A 19929-nucleotide genomic window follows, 5' to 3' on the forward strand; every position below is an offset into this window, starting at 1 on the left:
AAAGACTGGGATGAAATTCCATGTCCCCGTTTACCGAGGTTAACTTGTGTAAGCAACAGATGTAAACAGCATCATGCTAACCTAAGGTGGGGGTGCCCTTTGGTCCGTGGAAGGAAATTTAAAGGCGTGATATGATTCTGAATCATAACCCTGGCTATGTGAGCTTGGAATTTCCCTTATCTGAGCATTAAAACCCAATACGCTTTCCTCTCGGTCACAAAGCCTTCAATGTCCACTTGTAAGTATAAGACACACACACACCCAGGCAGCTGGCCCCCTGCCTGCCAGTGTGCATTGAGACCCGGGGAGCGTCCCCAAATCTTCCTTGCCCGGCGAGGCTGGACCTGCAGCAATTATAAAACCGCCCTCCCGCTCAAGATCCTGCCTGCTCACAAGGTGTAGCTGGTCCTATAACCACGAGCCACAGGCGGAGGGCCATAAAGGAAGTGTGCATTCAGTAAAAACATCTCTTGTGACATTAAGCTATAAAAAGGGGTTCAGCCATCGGGATGGAGTGGGAGACACCGAAGCCATGGTCGTGCTGCCCGTTTGCTGAGGCTATTTCATTATTAGCTGGGGAACGGAGAGCCAGCAGCACCAAGGGGACATTTCAACAAGCAGAAGAGCAGAATTCCTTTGCAGAGAACTGCGTCCCTGCGAGTGAGCGACGCTCTTCGGAGAGAGGCTCATTTCAGCCCCGCGCCTGGCCTCTCCGTCCACATCCAGAGTGCGCTGCAACCTGCGGGACTCCGTCCAGGAAACACTAAGAATGTAGTGCACACCCACCCTACCTTCCAGAACGTTCACCTATTTCAGTCAATTCTCCATCGCTCGGAGAATGGAGAATTCTTTAAAGGTTCGGAGGTGTCTTTCCCGTGTTTCTTTCCACTTGCAATCCCGCTGGATGCAGGCCAGTTTCCAAACACCTCCTTAGAAGGGTGGCGAGCTCCCCCCTGCCATTCTGCTGACTCCAGAGGTTCAGGTCCTCAGGCTCAGCCATTTACTGGAGCCCCCGCCCCACGGCCTTTGAAGTCTATCACCGATTAACCAAGTCCACAGACTGGAGCGACTCCAGAAAGAAAACAGTGCCGTGTTCAGAACTAAGAGCGGAATGCGGACCGCGCTGCAACCGCTTCGACCCAGAAGCACACAAATACGAAAGTAGACTTCTCGAAACCAAGCCGAATGGCTGTTAATTCCTTTCCTTTCAGACGTTTTCTCAGCAAGAGACCTGACATGGCACAGCAGTTAAGCAACGGCTCCGCGAGAGCCAAGACTTCATTCCTCAGCCAGACCTGCGTCTCTCTGTCCCGTTCAGAAATTTCCTGTATGCAAGCCCTTTCTGACGCGCCAGCCAAGCAGGGGATTTTGCCTATAGCGACGGAGCAGTTTGGATTCCAGAAGTTTATAGTTCAGGAAGCTGCCCGAAGAATGCGTGCCTGCACTTCAGCTTCAGCGGTCCTCAATGAAACCTCCACTCTGGCCTCCGCACGCGGCAGGCAGATCCATCACGTTTCTTTAAGAAGATGAAAGTCCCACCCACCCCTTCCTCCCAAGGCTATGCCCGCACGAAGATGCCAGCAGGTGATAAGAACAGGCTGCCTAGTGCCACAGTAGGTCCTTCCCACAGAAGGAAATTCAAGTGGGCTACACATCACAGATTATTCTAATTGTTCAAAATAAGTTCTTAAAGGCCCCGAAGAAGTTTTGGATTACCGTCTTTCCTGTTGTAGCAATAGTTTCCTTCCCAAACCATAACCTCTGACACCTTGGCTCAATATGGGCAGAAATTTAATAGAATTTAAAACGATTACTTCTTCCCATTACTTCTTCTCATTCGTGGTTAACCCCGCCCCCCCACCCCCAGCTGGTTCCCCCGGGGTTTACACCAGTAGTTTCATCCTAAAACCACCCCAGTATCAGGCCAGACTAAGAAACAGAAAAAAGTACCGTAGTTCGAGAGGCTGCAAAATTCCTCCCAAGTTAGCGGTGGGAGCGGCTGCTTTACCGGTTTCCCTGAAGTGGTAAAGCGGATTCTTGACACATCAGCCCAGTACATCCAATGGATCATTCCAGATGCTAGCTAAAAGCTAGCAAAAAAAGTCCTAATGGGACTACAGGACACTGCAAACATTTTGAAGCTGCCAAGCCTCTTCAATAACACCACTGAAGGAATGTAAACGAGCTGGTTGCTTCAGTGGCTAAAGGACAAAGGCAGGAAGTGATTCTACCTCCCTCTCCAGAAACACCAGGCTCTGCCGTCTGAGACCTCGCTGTGGCTTTGCAGGTGTCCCCAAGAGCTACTGCTGAGGTGAAGGTCTGTCCTGAAATCTCAGCATAAAGGACTCGCTGAGTCACCTGGCCAGGCTCCAGGCGGCCCTGACTGCCTCTGAGCAAGGCCGTCCAAGGCTGACGCTCCAGCCCATTCTACAGAGAGCCCCCGAGGATAGGCGCCGAGGCTCCGCTGCCTGGACCTCGGCTGCGGGCTGGCGAGCGGGGCTAGGAACACCGAGTGCCCACTTTCCAGTTTGCTGATCAATGCAGCTGAGTTGAGTTGCGGGCACTCCTCCAGCTTTTGCTCTTCCTGGCCACTGGCCAGATCTTGGAGAGATAGAGGGTCTGAGTTGTGTCCTCATCCTTCCTTCCTCTCCCCTTCCCTCCCCTCCACCCCGGATTTATTTAGTCCGACTATACCCTTCCTATTTTATTTGCCCCAGATCACAAGTGCAAACCCACGGGAGAAGCAGCCCTAACTTACCCTGGCATTCACCACTCCCAAGTTCAACTTAAAAGAAATGCCGCTCAGTCAAGTCATCTCCAACCGAGTTGCCACAAAAGCTTTCTCATCACTACCTTTTTCCTTCTTTCTAGCGAGACAAAGTGAACTTCGGTTCTAAGTAAACAAGGTCTCGTTATTATAATTACATTACAGCCAAATTACTGAAGTAGGAGAAAGTGACTCACCCCTGGGGACCTGTCAGGTCAAGGCCAATACACTTCACCTTCTCCCCAGATGACGGCAGGTCTTCCTTCTTAAATGTTTTTTGTCTTTACTAAGAGGCAGAAGCAAGTGGGGCGTCTCTGTGTCTGGATCCAGGGCATGTCTCTGAATATTTTCATAATGTTCTATGTATTACCACAGCTTTCAGAAGTTGGACAGAAAAACTCTATTCCAGGATCTGGTTTGACAATTCATGTTATGTGAATTTTTACATTTTTCTTTTCTTAAGTATCTTTGCATCGCTACCCAGCACTGATTTTCAAACTTTTTTTAATTAAAAGAAAAACAAAAACAGATCATGAAAACTCTTCAATCAAAAAGAGAAACTAATTTGTGGGAAGTAAGAAATCAGAAGCAAAGAACTGTATTCCCAGTCCCCTCACTCACTAGCTGTGTTTTTAAAAAGAATTAGGAACAATGCTCAGCACCTTGATTTCTCCAAGAATAACCAAGAACAGTAATTTCAGTTGGAATGTACACTTCTTCGAGGTGGAATCTGCTTCTCCACTCTCTTTTTTAAAAATATATCTTTAGAGTTGAAAGTATTACAGATGTCTCCCTTTTCCCCCCATTTACCCGCTCCACCCCACCTCATCCCATCCCCAGTATTCTTGTTTCCTTTTTTAAGAAAGTGCTCAGAGGTGAAACTGTGCTTATCTGCTGTTGACAGGATTGGCCTGTAAATGGGGCTAATTCTGGTGGAGGTTCATCCCTTCCTTCCTTGGAAAACTCATGTCTCAGAGACGCTCACCCCATCCATGTGGCAGCAGCTCAGCGGTGCCCAGGTACCGAGGGGTGGACACTGCCACCGAGGGCAGTGAGCACAGCCCTGGACAACAGGTGGGCAGTTCTGCTGGCTAGAAATTCCTTCTTTTCTTGGATGGGAAACTACCTCTCTTCTCTTACCTCCCAATGCCCTCATTCTACCCCTTGGTACAGAGGTGGTTCCTCTTCCACATCCCAGAAGACGTTCCTATTCCTCCCTTGAGTGGCAGCTTCTCGTGAGCGTGGTGCTGGCCTCAGGGTGGTGCCAGCCTCAGGGTGGTGCCCTCGGCCCATCAGGAACGGGGTTAACAAGGAAGAGCAGGGAGGTGGGGGGGGGGCTGTTACCTTCAAAGCATCCTCGTTTGGCATTTCAAAAGTGTGTGTCATTTCAAACTCTCTCACTTGAAAGCTCCAGGTGGTAAGTGGTCACACACCCTGCACATGTGACTTGAGGAATACAATGAAGACGCTTCCTAAGCCATATTGGCTCTTTTGACCCAAAGGACAACCTGGACAGGAAGCTACACACTTCTTCCTCAGGGTCTGCTTGTCGACCCGTGAGCACTTGAGTTTAGAGCTTTCTTTTCCAAGGCTCCCTGGCTATATTGGTGGTTAATTTAAAGAGAGACTCTGGGAATAGTTTATTATCCAGGGTGTATTTTACACTGAGCACATCTCAGTTCGGACTAGCCACATTTCAAATGCTCAGTAGCCACATGTGGCTGGTGGCTGCTGTTTTGGACAGAAAGGCTTATATTGAGTCTAAACCTTCTCCATTTACAGATGGAGAAACTGAGGCCCAGGAGGCTGACGTGACAAGGGTGGGTAGTTTATAGCAGGGATGAGAATCAGACCTGGCCTGACTCTCTCCTGTGGAACCCCCACCCTCGTGGCCTCCTGAGGGTTCCGCTCTGACCCTTTCCTCCTTTTCCAGGGAGAGCTCCCAGGAAACCCCTGCTGATCTGCGTCCCGGAGGTGTTTGTCGCAGATGGTGAAAGACATGCCTGTGTATCCAAAAAAGGCCACCCACTCCTCCAGAGAGTCACTGTCCACACGGCCTCTTCATTAATATTTTTTGTTTGGTTAACCAACAGCCTATGTCAGTGGTCGGCAAACTGCGGCTTGCGAGCCACATGCGGCTCTTTGGCCCCTTGAGTGTGGCTCTTCCACAAAATATCACGGCCTGGGTGAGTCTATTTTGAAGAAGTGGCGTTAGAAGAAGTTTAAGTTTAAGAATTTGGCTCTCAAAAGAAATTTCAATCGTTGTACTATTGATAATTGGCTCTGTTGACTAATGAGTTTGCTGACCACTGGTCTATGTCATTAATGGCGCAAAGAATAAGAACATACACAAAGTCCAAATGGCTACATAAATATGTTCTGTTTAAGAGGGTAGATCTCATGCTAAGTGTTCTTACCACAATAAATAAAATAAAATAAAATAAAATAAAATAAAATAAAAGTCCTAGGCCAAAATGTCATGACAACCACCTCTATGAGGAAAAAAAGGAGCATCATTCCTATATAATAAACTAGCCTCCTAGGGCATATGTTGCCTGGAATTTCATGCACTAATTTGCTATTTTTTCCTTCCCTTTTAGTCCTGCCTTTTAATATGTTCCTATCTTTCCAAACTTTCCACTTCACCATTAGGATATTTACCCACCCCTTCAATCAGGAATATGCCAAAAAATGTTTAACAACTGGCTTTCTGGAGAGTAAAAGCCCAAAGTTTTAGCATCTGCCTATTTTGTGGTGTAAACACTCCCATCATGGGCAATTTCAAATTACCGAGGTGACATCAACAGGCTTGCAAAGTTCATGAAAATGTATCAATCAGCTGTAGTGAGCAGGGAGAACGGACTCCAGCTCACCACTGCATTTCATTCACCCATTCTAAACCACAAGGTCTCTGAAGAGGTTGCTTTTATTTGATTCTTCATACACTGAAGTAATAAAAAGATAATAAAAGCAAGAAACTAGATCTCAAGACCGAAACCAGTACTTTATCCATGAAACCACATTGTTTGTCCCCAGTAAGATGTGAAATATTTCTGGCTAGCATCTTAACCAAGTTAGATGACGCCATCAGGGCAACTGCAAGGAAGATGTATGTTCAGTCTGTTACTTCAGACTTAGTAGGCTCCCTTTCATTAGAAGCTGAAGAGAATAAAAGATCCTCCTTTAGCCAACCAGACATTGGGGATCCTATATGCCTTATCAGAGTAGTATCTGCAATGCCTTACACAGTACCTGTGCATATGTGCTCAATGAAAGTTGACTGGATAAGTAAGTGCATGAGATTGTACAGAGAGTCATCTAGGTTGAAAGGAGTTTTTTTGTTTGTTTTTTAATTCTTTATTGTTTAAAGTATTACATAAGTCTCCTCTCCCCCGCCCCGCCATTGAACTCTCCCTGGCCACTCCAATCCCCCAGCACGTGCCTGTGTCCATTGGTTTTGCTCATATGCATGCATATAAGTCCTTTGGTTGATCTCTTACCACCTCCCCTCCCCTACCTTCCCTCTGAGGTTGGACGGCTGTTCGATGCTTCTATGTCTCTGGCTCTATTTTTGTTCATCAGTTTATGTCGTTCATTATATTCCACAAATGAGTGAGATCAAGTGATATTTATCTTTCTCTGACTGGCTTATTTTGCTTAGCATAATGCTCTCCAGATCCATACATGCTGTTGCAAATGGTAAGAGTTCCTTCTTTCCTCAAAGCATCAGATGACAGAAAGAACCAGAGCTTCAAGAATGACAAAATAAGATCAAATACCATGCTGGAAAACCATTTCTTAAACTACTTTGAAATACACGTTCTCTCGGTGGCTGGATTTTCCCTACGGAGTCTGTGATCTGGAGGCCTTTCCTTTCTCTATAGCACACAGACCCACTTTGCTCTCTACAAGTCCGTAGCTGTCATGTTTCTCAGCTCTTTCATTTATGCACAAATCAGAATTCTAGAAAGGTTTCCAGGTCTGTTTCCAAGCCATCACATTTTCATTAGAGACCACAAAACAAAAATTCCATCAGACAGAGGCAAAACTCCCAATGAAATATAGCTGGCCGAGCAAGTGGACTTTGTGTGTTTGTGCATGTGCTTGCATTTGTGTGTTATGGGGATAGGCAGAGCCTTAAAATTCCCATTCCTGCTCGTAAGAAGTGGGCTGGAGAACAATGAAACAGTTGGGCCTCCTCTGAAGAACACCTTCTAAGCTACAGAGTCCATGTGGGACAGTCAGTAAAACCACATGATCCAATATCAAAATAGCAAAATGCAGTACCTTCTATAAGTAGTAAATGCCCTATTAACATGCATTACTATCTTGCAGCCAGAACCCAGAAATTATCAAGGGAGATGCATTAAGAAAGAAACAGCTGATCTCCAAGAAACTTGAATACTTTATATGTCCACAAAAGAGTCAGAGAGACCCACACAGCTCACTGAGGCTTTCAGGGATATCTGCAGCCATCACCAAAAAGGTGGGTTTTGTGCCCAAAAGTTGTGACTCGGGAGTTCAGGCATGTTTAAAAGTTGCTCTTTGTTGACCAATGGCATTCGTATCTTTTTCTGCGAGAGTCAAGTACGTATGATTGGGGTATTTCACAAATCCAGTTTCATACTCAATTTTGTGCAAGCTACAACTAACCAAATAGTTTCTGCAAGGCTCTGCAGATTCTCTTTGACTCGGTGTTTTCCTCTCTGTCTGCCCGCCCCCTCCTATCCTCTGGGGCAGGTGTCTGACGCACAGTTATGGCAGGGAGGCCAGACAGGGAAGGCACCGTTAGGGTCGAGGCCAAGGAGTGGGGGAGACAGCAGGGTCAGCCCTTTTCCACCAGGGGTATCTAAGGGTGAGTATAAACTCACATCTGAGGGAGACTGCTCAGGTCATAAAGACAGCCGTGGGGTGAGACTTCTGAAAAAAGAAGGGCAAAGACATATGGTCAGTGGGTCCATAGATGGATGCTCTGAGTGGACAGGGGGACTTGACTTCTCTGGGCTCTCCTGCCTCCCAAGGGGATGCTGGATGGACACTGATATTTTCAGGGCCTGGAGCAAGAAGACAAAGGGAGGCTCTGGCTATGAGCTGTGGGCGAAAGGGGCCACATGCTAACCTGACAAGCTCAGGGGAGGCCTGCATGGCGGTCTTGCAAACTCAGAGACCTAAAGTAACCAGAAAGGATGGTCTGAAATTAAACTTTAACTAAATGCAGTTATGGTGGGTAATTATATCCTAAGCTGGTATCTTCACTGACAAGGTCAACCTTTACCTTAACTGAGCCTATCTGTCTTTTTGCATCTATAATAACATACCCTTTGAAATGTCTGGGTAACTTGTAACTTCCCTTTTTCCGGACCCCTTGGGACACAACCTAATGTGCTGGGTGCCAGGACAGATATCATAAATTCCTTCATTATCGTGTTAATTGTTCCTGCACCCACCTAAGTTTGTGTCTATCATTTTACTTTTTATCCAATCCCAGGGGTTTCCCCACTTTGCTTTCTCCCGCCTCTCTAGTCTGTCACCAATGGATTTCATGTAACCCACCTACATCCCTTTACTTTGATTACAATGTATAAATACAGATGTAACCCTCCATTCTCCGGAGCATTATCTCCATTCATTGAGGTTCTGCTTCCCAGCGTATGTCGACAGTTTGGCTCAAATAAACTCACAGAATTCTTTACAGGTTTCAATGGCTTTTTACATTAACAGAGCTAGTTAACTAAATATATTCTAGTCTCCTACCATGACAAATGTACCTTCATAAGGGACTGGGAGACCCAATTTCAATTTAAAATATTCAGACTCTTCAGTGTTCTATGCCATACTCGTCAGTGTTCTGATTCTGAACCTGCCCCACGGCTTCACCCTTCTCTTCCCTCCAGCAGCTCTGTGGCCGCCCCAGCCTTCCTGTCCAAGCCCTCCCTCCCAAACCTTCCAGCCTGTGTAGGCAGGGCAAGCAGGTTTGGACATGTGGGCAGATTCCAGAGTGTGTGACTCTGGAGCGAGACGGGAAGGAGAACATGGGGTTCAGGTTGGCACTGACTTCTCTTTCCATGGGAGAGCTGACGCTGAGGTGGGACAAAGTCCATAGCCTAGGCCAGTGGTCAGCAAACTCATTAGTCAACAGAGCCAAATATCAATAGTACAACAATTGAAATTTCTTTTGAGAGCCAAATTTTTTAAACTTAAACTTCTTCTAACGCCACTTCAAAATAGACTTGCCCAGGCCGTGGTATTTTGTGTAAGAGCCACACTCAAGGGGCCAAAGAGCCGCATGTGGCTCGCGAGCTGCAGTTTGCCGACCAAGGGCCTAGGCAAAGGTCCCTCTTACCCAGATCTTAGGGTGCTACTGGGTGAGCAGGCTGGATTATCTTAGGGCTCACGAGAGAATGGACAGAGCTTCCACCACCGCTTTTGTTCTTCTCCCAGCCTCATCAATCTTGTTTTGCATGAGTGTAAGGTTTAGTCTCTAGAGGCCCTGATTCCTTTGGCACTTGGAGAAAACAGATGGGCTTGTAGTCAACAGCCCTAAGGCATCCTAATTTTGTTATTGCTCTTCACTCCAGTTTAAGAGGTCGTGCTCTCTCCTTTAAAGCACCCTAGCTACTGTGCCCCTCCCTCCACCTCCTCTCCTGCTTTGGCTATTCTAAAACACCACAGCCCCCTTCAGTATGGACCCACCCTCTTAGACCTCCTCCTCCAACCCTCTCTTAAGCCTAAACCAGCTGCTTTTCCCTCCCAGCATCTTCCTCATCTTGGAGAGCAAAACACACCCAGGAAACATTGAAAAATACCCTAGCCCCATGTCTGAGATCAAGCCCCTCCTATGCACACTTGCTTTGGGTGACCCTCTAACATTAGCTTCTATTGACCTAGAGCAGTGGTCGGCAAACTCATTAGTCAACAGAGCGGCAAACCGCGGCTCGCGAGTCGTATGTGGCTCGTGAGCCGCGGTTTGGCGGCCACTGACCTAGAGGTACTGCAGACAATACAAAAGCAGACCGCATGCCTGAGCATCACCCTCAAATGATTATCTTGCAAAAACAACACCCCCTCTCTTTGGGTGGCTGTAATACGTTTCCATCAAAGAGGAAGATTAGAGGTTAGGGAAGATTAGAGGTTAACGCTTTCATCTTCCCGAAGACCTTACCCTCTTGTTCTCCTCCAGAAGGGTGAGTGTTTTTGGTAATCCAGGAAAGAGAGTTGTCTGTTTCAATACTGGGCCAAACCAACCTTCTCACAGTCCCCAGTGGCGTAACCCAAATGGGGGTGGGAAGGTGTCTGGATATAAGAGAGCTAACGCCTCACTCCTCTGGACCCGCACTCCTGGGGACAGCGACCCAGTTGGCCTATGGTGCTTTGATTTACAAAGGGCTTTTCTCCATATAGCCCCATTTCACCTGCCTGCTGTGGCATCACAGGCTACCTGGCACCCCTGTCTACACACACGAGGCTCCCCTACAGCTGGAAGCTTCTATTTTAACCCAGGTTTTCTCCACAGACCCTGTTCTCAATTAGGCCTTTTCCTTCCTGCCCCATTTCAGATTATTTTCTATCCCTTTATTATTTCATCGAAGTGTACAAAGAGAGTAGACAGAAGTCAAATCATTCCGTTGGCAGGCTGTGCATTATGTCTGGATTGCAACTATTTATTTTGTCTGATTCCAATGTAAAGACACACCAACAACAAGCAAAACAAAACCCAGTGTTTGTGGCATCCTCTTCCTCCTTTCCTACCTCCTTTTCTAAACTCAGAAATATATGTCTATAAAAAAAAAGTACAAAAAGAAGCCCTCATTTTTGGTTTCTTCCTCTCAAAGGTAGCTTCGAATGCTGACTTTCCACTTAACATTCCGTTCCCCTGAAGTCCTTGCTCTCCCGTTAATGACAACTCCAGAGTCTTCCTGTTCAAATGTCTCTCATCTTCCTTCCATTCTCCACGTCCACCCAGGCCTCGGAAGGCCGCAGCCCTAATGGTTTCAGCAGCTCCCAACGTCCGAGCATCCCCACCCAGTTTCGGCTCCATTCCGTCCTGCAGGCCACACCAACGGTCCTTCCCCAGCATCCTGCTGCCCGGCTCACACCCCATTTCTTAGGATTTAATACTTATTTGCTCTGGTGGGGTATCCAGGGCCCCTTTATGATCTGTTTCCAACCCAATACTGCAATCTCAGCGGTGATGTGCGTGTAGACTGGCTCTGCCTCCTCCGGAATAGAGATCCCACAAACGTGGAGGCAGAGAGCATCCCCACTGGCACCCCCCGTCCTCGCTGAGTATTTTCACACGTGACATGCGCATGCTGTCGCTCCTCCCGGCCACACTGCCAAAATGCAGACCAGAGTGGAAGGTGGCCGGAGTTGGCAGTGCCGGGCAGGTGAGATCTGAAGGCATCATGCACTGTGCAACTGCTACTTAGGAGCAAACGTGGCTTGTCTCACCTTGACCCAGCTCCCCCAGCTCTCAGGTGGGGAGCTCTGAGGTGCTTGTTCTCCTAGGCGTCCCCAGGGAGATTAGGCTCCAGACACCCTAGTGAGGGCTGCCTTTCCTTCCCCACTTCCCCACTCTCCTACCAATCTCCCCCCAAAACTATCTGCACTTGACTTCTTACCTCAAGGTCTGCTTCTGGAGCCCACAAACCCAGGCAATCACACACACACACACACACACACACACACACACACACACACACACACGCTTGATAATGAACTTCAATAGCTGCTTCGCCATGCCTGTCTCCCGTCCGCTTTCCTCCTGGCTTCCCCTGAGATCACCTCCCAGTAAATAAATACTTGGACTTGAATCTGTGCCTCAGAGTCTGGCTCACTACTTCTCTTAGGAATCCTGGTCAACTGCTACTGAATTTACAGTGAATGCAAACATGTGTGTGTGCTTTTTGCCAGAAAAAAAAGCAAACAAACATATTTTGAATGAATATTTCTGTGTCCTTGTAAACAACCACCATCCTTTGTGAGTGTAACTAACAGTATCCAGTAAAGAGTGATAAAAAAAGAATTGAAAGGAAAGACTTTTTTTGCAAATTGTTGCAAATTTGCAAAGAAGTTAAAATGTTATGTTACCTTCAGTGCAAGTAATGACACTATTTTGAATAGAGGATGCAATTTTTATTAATAAAGAATCTTTTCTTGGGTTCTAGCCCTAACAAGATACATTTAAAGACCAAGAAGTGTCACCAACTGATTAGTCTTCTTAGGATACGCATGCCCTTTGGTTCAGCTCTGCTCCCATCTGACCACAAAGAAAGCTTTTAAGAAACCCTCTTATTTTTCTCATTATAATCCCTTGCTTGTTTCTCTATGGTAATCAGCAATTAATCCCACAATATCAATGAGCCCTTGAATCAGTGAGGAGCTTTTATGTTTCAAGTAACAGAAGAGCCAATTCAAACTGGCTTAAAAATAAACAGCAATGTCTCCATACAGATTGCTTATTAACTGCAAGAGGAATGACAGTAACCACACACTGCAGAAACCAGACAACATCTCGACCAGGTGATCAAAATTAATATCCCCAGTGAGGGCAGACAGATGCTGTGTTTCTTTAGAATCCATGTCCCGAGAACACATCAATCACAGAATACTCTGGCAAGAGGTGTACACCCCAACTGAGGAAGGTTCTATAAAAGAGCTGGCCTAGATTTTTGGGGAAAAAAAAAAGCAATGTAATGAAACACAAAGAGATGCTGAGTAAACATTCCAGGTTCAAAGAGATTAAAGGGAACCGAACCCCACTGCAAAGGACATGATTCTGAAGAAAGAAACATACTAGAGAGGACTATCAGGAAAACTGTTAAAAACTGGTATCTGTGATTTAGATTAAAAAAAAAAACAACCATTATCAATGTTTAAGCTCCATTCTTGGATGATAGGACGGTGGGAATGTAAGAAGACATCCCTATTTTTTATTTTATTTTTATTATTATTTTTTAGAGAGGGAGGAAGGGAGAAACATCAATGTGTATGTGTGTGTGTGTGTGTGTGTGTGTGTGTGTGTGTATGAGAGAGAGAGAGAGAGAGAGAGAGAGAGAGAGAGAGAGAGACCGACCAATCGGCCACCCCCTGCCTGCACCCCAACCGGCACCAAACTCACAACCCAGGCATGTGCCCGGCCCTGATCAGGAATTGAACCCATGACCTTCTGGTGCACGGGATGACACTCTAACCAACTGAACCGCACTGGCCAGGGCGACATCCCTGTTCCCAAGAATTGCATATGGAAGAAGTAAAGGGCTCTGATGTCTGCAACCTGCTCTCAACTGGTCAGAGAAAGATTCAGCAAATGGGGCAAAAAGCTACTCTCGGTGAATCTGCATAAATGGTGAATGGGAGTTCTCTGAACTTTTCTTGCAACTTTTCTGGAAATGAAATTATTTCAAGATAGAAACTTAATCACTAAGGAGTCAAGTGATGAGGAGTGTGGCGGAGTCCTCACCAGGGACTCCATGATGTCAACGAGTCCCTTCTTCTGTGGCTGTTTCTGTCCCTGGTTTTGCCTTCCCGGGAGCAGGGCGGCCCGTGTCAGTGTGACCAGCGGTGAAATGCCTGTGGCGGCTCCAGGCTTCACACCCAAACCTACACATCTCCATCCAAGCCAGTTCCCTCAGAAGGGTGAGTGGGGGTCTTCCTTGCCAGAAACCCTCCCCTCAAATTTGAGCAACCCTACTCTAAAACACACATTCGAATCAACACACCCCTGCCACTCGGAACATGAAGTCCAAACTTTTTTTTTTTAATTCACCACATTTTTACTGAACCTGAAAACAATTCATTTTGTAGTGTATAATGCACCATCTTCTGCAATCTGACTCAAACGTTTATTTCCATGTTTCTATTTATCGCCCATCGGCCGTGCATTTCTGCAGGGCAGGGCCCAGGGTATTGTCTGACGTTCCGAGTGTTACCAGCGTCTCTATAAAATGTGGACAAACGCATAACATCTGCCCTGCCGGCGCCTCATGCTTCCCCGCCCAGTAAAAATTTGTGGAATGAATTCATGAGTAAATCTGTGACAGTACTTAAAATAGTGCCGGGCACTAAATAATTCACTGAAATAAAGTGCTCTTCAATAAAATACATCTTCATTAGTTTGGGTATTTTACTCTCTAAAGGAAAATTACCCTGTTATTCCAGCCACATGGAACCACTGAGAAACTCATAATTGAGCCAATACGTGGAAAGTGCATATGTCCTAATTTCCTGTTTTTCTCCGAGAGGCTGCAGTCCCGGCCTGGGTCAGGCAATTCATGACTTGTGGCCCAGCACTTTAGCAGCCCTGGCTAAGAAGAAAGACTGTCTTCATTTTGTACAGGAAAGTGGGGAAACCTCAAGATACCCACACTGCACGTCACCAAGGCCGGGGACAAGCTCACTCAGCAATCAGCAGGGAGGTGTCAGCTCCTGGCACAGGATTAATTTGGCTCTTTACGCACCAGGGTGCCGCACACCAGACATGCGGACACCGATGGCTTTTGCATCCCCCACCACAGACCAGGCTGCTGATGCTGCCCTTTCCGGGCCACAAAAATGCCTCAAAGCTCAGAGAGCAGGCTGACTCACCCAGAGAGATGACATTTTCAGAGCAACTTTGGAGCCATCACCCCCGAAAGGTCTAAATAACGCCCCTTGGGTTCACCCCTCATTTTTCACCAAATAATGGTTCTTAAAAAATCTCCCTCTGCAGCCCTGGCCGGTGTGCCTCAGTTGGCTGGGCATCATCCCATGCACGCAAAGGTTGCTGGCTCGATCCCCGGTCGGGGCACATGCCTGGGTTGCGGGCTCGACCCCTGGTAGGAGAAGTACAGGAGGTAGCGGATCGATATTTCTCTCTTTCTCTCTAAAAATCAATAAACTGCCCTACCTGGCTTGGCTCAGTGGATAGAGTGTTGGCCCGCAGACTGAAGGGTCCTGGGTTCTGTTCCGGTCAAGGGCACGTACCTAGGTTGCAGGCTTAATCCCCGGCCCATGTACCCAGGTTGCAGGCTCAATCCCCATGTGCAAGAGGCAACCAATGGATGTGTCTCTCTCACATCGATGTTTCTCTCTCTCTGTCTCTCTGTCCCTCCCTCTCCCTTCCACTCTCTCTCAAAATCAATGGAAAAAACATCCTGGGGTGAGGATTAACAACATCAACAATAAAAAAATAGTATACATAAATACATACATGCATAAATAAATAAATAAAATCAATAAACTATTTTAAAAAACTCCCACTGCAGAGAAACCTGGAGGACACCACCTTCATCCGCCATCAGTTACCTGCACATGTGCCCCCTGACATCAGGCACAAAGGAGGACACAGCACTCTGTGGCATTCCCGCCAAGAGCACATGACCTGAATCCACTTGTGAGGAGCATCTGACACAGCAATCTGAGTCACTACAAAAACAACCGGCCTGAACTCTTCAAAAACGTCAAGGTCTTGAAAGACAAAGAAAGGCTGAGGATCCATTTCAGATGGAAGAAGTCTAAAGAGAAATGACAGCTACATGCAATGCGTGATCCTAGACTGGATCGTGAATCTAAAAAGCAAAAAATGCAATTGCTATAAAGAGCAATATTGGGATAATTGGTGAAACTGGCCTGAGGACTATAAATTAGATAAAATTATTGCATCATTGTTAAATTTCCTGAATTTGACAACTGTGGTATTGTGGTAACATAAGAATGTCCTGGTTCTGAAGAAGTAAACACTGAAGTATTAAGTAATACAGACATGACGCATTGATTTACTGACAAATCATTTAGAAAAGTGTGTGTGTGTGTGTGTGTGTGTGCGTGCGTGTGTGTGTGTATAAGAGAGAATGATAAAACAAATGTGGTGATACATTAAAATTTATTAATTTGAATAAATAAATGTCATACTAGTATTCTTTGTACTATACTTGTAACATTTATTAAGTGTGAAATTGCTTTAAAACTTAAAAGTACATTTCACCACCTCATTATGCAAAGTAAAAGAAGATTCTGAGTGAACAGTTTAACGCCTTTGAGCAGGCTCACCATGCTACACTGGGAAATGCTTAATTAAACAGGACAGGGAACACTTTATTCCCTCATGTGTACAAAGTAAAGAGGCCTGGGAGCACAATTTGATGTGTTAGAGTTTTTTAAAAGTTTAGAAATTTGATATAAAATGCATGTGTGGGTGTGTGTTTTGTTTATTATGCAATATTTAACCCTTTGCACTCGCTTGCTTTTTTCTCGATTCCTTTATTCTAATGCTAACCGTGTCGAGTCACACTCAACATCCGAGTGCAAAAGGTTAAGATACGCAAAAAAAGTTGAAAAGCAGCATTGCACACCTCTGTACTCCCCACCCATGTCATATCATATCCTCGGATTCCTCTCAGGAGTTACAAGATTTTTACACTTGGTACTCATCAGTCCCATATATTTCTTTTTGGGTTTGTTACATATGTATGTATGTGCATACTTTCACTGTAGGTTTTAACAATATAACTCTGAATTAAGTTTGTGTAACTCCTGATGGACCCTCAAGGACTGCGAAGGTCCCAGGGATTATAGCTTTAGAACCATTAGATGGGCTGATCTTTCAGGCTCTTCCGAGATATCTACCTAGTGACCACGATTCTACGTCCTTGGAAATAACTTGAATACCCTGACTACCATCCATAAAATATATGTCACAGAACACACACAATGAAGTGCTGGAACCCGAAAGCACCGGTTCTCAATAGTGATGGTATACAACTCTTCCCAACTCTGCCTTCAATGACATCACATGGGTAGTTTGAAATTCACCAGGGTTGGAGGATTGACACCATGGGAATAGGCGAGCGCTACATAACATACGAGGGTGTTGTAACTATTTACAACAAATCAATGAATGTACTTAGCTCCTAGATGATTTTGATATAAAAGAGAAAAATTAACGTTTTTCATGTAGTCTTTCAGATTCTTAAAAGGAAAATGAAGAACTAAAGCTTGTTAATATTTCATAGCCCAGATAGACTGGTATAGAAAATGTTAAGATGAATCTTGATGATAGATAATATACGAACAACTGTCCAAAGTATCCAAATATAACAATCCAGATATAATTTACAAATTACATTTGTCCAGTAGAGAACAACTCTAAAGATTATGGTTTGATTGCCCTGTAGGATGGTAACCAGTTCTGCATCTAGTTAGCGTGTATTTCAGCAGCCTTGCTTTGTACTGATTAAATACTATGGTATATGCATCAGTCTCCTGTATCCTACTTTTAAGTGGCTCGGCCATCCTGCTGGTGTCTTCTTAATGGGTGAAATAGACCTTTAAGCCAAGCCCACTATATGCCCATAGGAGAGCCTTATTTAAAAAACTCTTTAACGATCATATTTTGCCAAGGAAATGTGGGCTGGAACTAAAGAATTTGGTTCTTTTTTATTTTTGCCAAATTCAGTGTTGTCAGCCAGGAGGAGAAGCAACTTTGGAGAAGTGAGAAGGGAGAGATTCAAAGGACCTGTGTTGGATGAGCTGGTCGTCTTGTTCATCAGAGCCAAAGCTCCATGGTTCTCAAAATGTAACCAAGTCTGGTTGTAATAAGAACCAGGAAAATCTTAACCACACACGGATGGATGTTTTGCCAAAAAGCCTGGTGCTGCACTGGGCAAACTTAACCCAACAACTTTATGACTGTTCAACTGTTAACGCCCCACTCCAGAAAAGAGGACACGAACCCTGCAAACGAAACACTGCCACCCAGGATGGTCCAAAGCCAGGGTAACATCAACAATAACGTTTCTTGCTTATGATGAACCAGCGGGGCTTTTGTTATTATTGCTATTGTACCTCTTCCAGGAGCCTTTCAGACATTTTATTCTAATTGACTCCCCATTACTTTTTAATACCACAGATATGCTGTGTATCTGTTTATATGCCATATACATCTCTGTAATTTACAGATAAAAAAAGATTTTCAGTCCCTTCCAAAAAGCAATTTTTGGCTCCTTGCGACCAAATCTCCCACTGAGAATGCATGACCATTATTAATTGGGTTCTCCCAGCCTCCTGACGTCACGGCAGCGTGGACATAAACACAGAATGAGAAGGCTGGGCTCCTGCCTATGGGCAGCTTTGCTTTACCGAGGAACAACAATAATGACAGAAGCAACAACAGTTTTGAGCACTTGTTAGATGCTAGGCACTGAGCCAAGCTTTCACATACTGGGTCTGAGTCTGCTGGAGCTGCCATAACAAAATACCACAGCTATTGCAAACAACAGGAACTTATTGTTCACAGTTCTGGAGGCTGGAAGTCCAAGAACAGGGTCCAGCAAGGTCGAGTGAGGCCCTGTACTTGGTTGCACACTTCTTGCTGTGTCCTCACATGGGCGGAGAGGGAACTCTGTGAGGCCTCTTTTATAAGGGAACTAATCCCATTTATGCGGTCTCTATCCTCATGACCTAAGCACCTCCCAAAGGCCCCACATTCTAATGCCATCACCTTGGGCATTAGGATTTCAATGTATGATTTTGGCGGGGGTGAGGGGGGGGGGACAGAAGACATTCAGACCATAACATACTGTTATAGTTGGGTTACCCCAGAAGCAAACCTCAAGACAAGGATTCTAGCGCAAGTAATTTCTAGGGGAGGTGATCCCAGAAAATACCGGGAGGTGAATGTGGAATGAGGGAGGAAACAGGGAGGGAGGGTGGGAGGATGGTTTTCAAGCCCATGACCATGTGAACTGGAGTTTAATCCACAAAGTAACTCTGGTAAACTAATGTCAACCACGAACATCAGAGTGATCCTACCCGAAAGGGTGAGGGAGGTGGAATATTTATATACCAGCCCCCATCACTTGTTGGCTGAGGCCTGCTCCTGCTCTCTTTTGGCAGAGAGATGCAAATGTTAGGAGCCAGAAGTCAGGCTGGTATGAACTGAAATGATAGGGTACAGGGCTGGGCCAAGGCTGGGCCACATACACTGTCTCATATAATTCTCAAAACATCCATGAGAGGTTGGTATCCTAATTAGCCCAAATTTTATGGGTATGGAAATGAGGTACAAACTCAACAGAAAGTAAATGATAAGAGATAACTGATCACTCCAGAGGCCACGTGCTTAATCCCATGCTACAAATTTATACTGCCCATTCCTGGCATATACATGCTGCTCTTACTGATTTTTCCTATTAGAACTGATTCAACAAATTGACAAAACTCATATGAGATTGGAATCATCTTACATCCATCCATAAGTTGACGAAGAGGGGAAGGATTCAGAGAAAAAATAATGAGTGAATTTTGGAATTGTTGAGTTTGTCAGTAGAACCTCCATGTGGAAAGTTCAGGAGGCAGGTACATCCTGGCTCTTGATTGGGGGAGGGGTGTGCTAGAGATACAAGTGTGGCAGCTGTCAGCATGTACATGTGTTATGGACTGAATCTGTCCCCCAAAATTCATTTGTTTAAACCTTATTGCCCAGTACCTCAGAATATGATGGTAGTTGAAGATAGGGCCTTTAAAGGGGTAACTGAGTTGAAAAGGCTGTTAGGTGGCCCTAATCCAATCTGACCAGTGTCCTTATAAGAAGAGGAAATTAGGACAGACAGGGAGAGAGACACCAGGAAGAGACAGGAAGAGGGTGGTCATCAGCAAACTAAGGAGAGAAGCCTCAGAAGAATCCAATCCTGCCAGCACCTTGATCTTGAACTTCCAGCTTCCAGAACTGTGAAAAAATAAATTTATGTTGTTTAAGCCACCCAGTCTGTGCCTTTTTGTTATGGCAGCTCTAACAGACTAATACGATACGGTAGCTGTTGTCATAAAATAGAGGGATCTACATGAGAGCCAAGGGAAGGTTTTATTTCAAAACACAGTGACTGTAAAATGGAGCAAGTGCTGCAAAGTAGGCCAGAAAGACAAAGACTGAAAGCCATCTGTTGGGTGTGGCAACAGGAAGGAAGAGCCAAAGAAATGGGAGAAAAATGGGAAACAATATTTTACATGTACAATCCTATTTGATCCTCTTGTCAATCGTAGGATGGAAGACTCACCTTGCCTAGTATCCTACAGTTAGTAACTGGCAGGGCCAGAACTAGAACCAGGTATGTTTGATTCCAAGAGCCCTCTCTTTCCGCTACACCATGCTCATCTACCCCATGCCTGAGGGTACAGACCCAAGG

At 45.5% G+C, this 19929-nt stretch overlaps 1 protein-coding gene across 7 annotated transcripts in view; it reads right to left on the bottom strand.

The window, feature by feature from the left end:
• The window catches only part of RIN2 (Ras and Rab interactor 2), a 207329-nt gene that overhangs the window by 101977 nt on the left and 85423 nt on the right, over positions 1 to 19929 (bottom strand). The window contains exon 1 of one of the 7 annotated variants that reach the window (XM_079783497.1): positions 1951 to 2426. The exons of 5 other annotated variants lie outside the window; for them this stretch is intronic. The gene's annotated coding sequence lies outside the window, so the exon portion shown is untranslated. Of the gene's footprint in view, positions 1 to 791; positions 1759 to 1950; positions 2427 to 19929 lie in introns of those variants that run through there. One more of the 7 variants, XM_079783498.1, reaches the window with a different exon arrangement.

The sequence above is a fragment of the Cnephaeus nilssonii genome (genome assembly GCF_951640355.1).
Source record: "Cnephaeus nilssonii genome assembly, chromosome: 11".
Lineage (NCBI taxonomy): Eukaryota > Metazoa > Chordata > Mammalia > Chiroptera > Vespertilionidae > Cnephaeus > Cnephaeus nilssonii.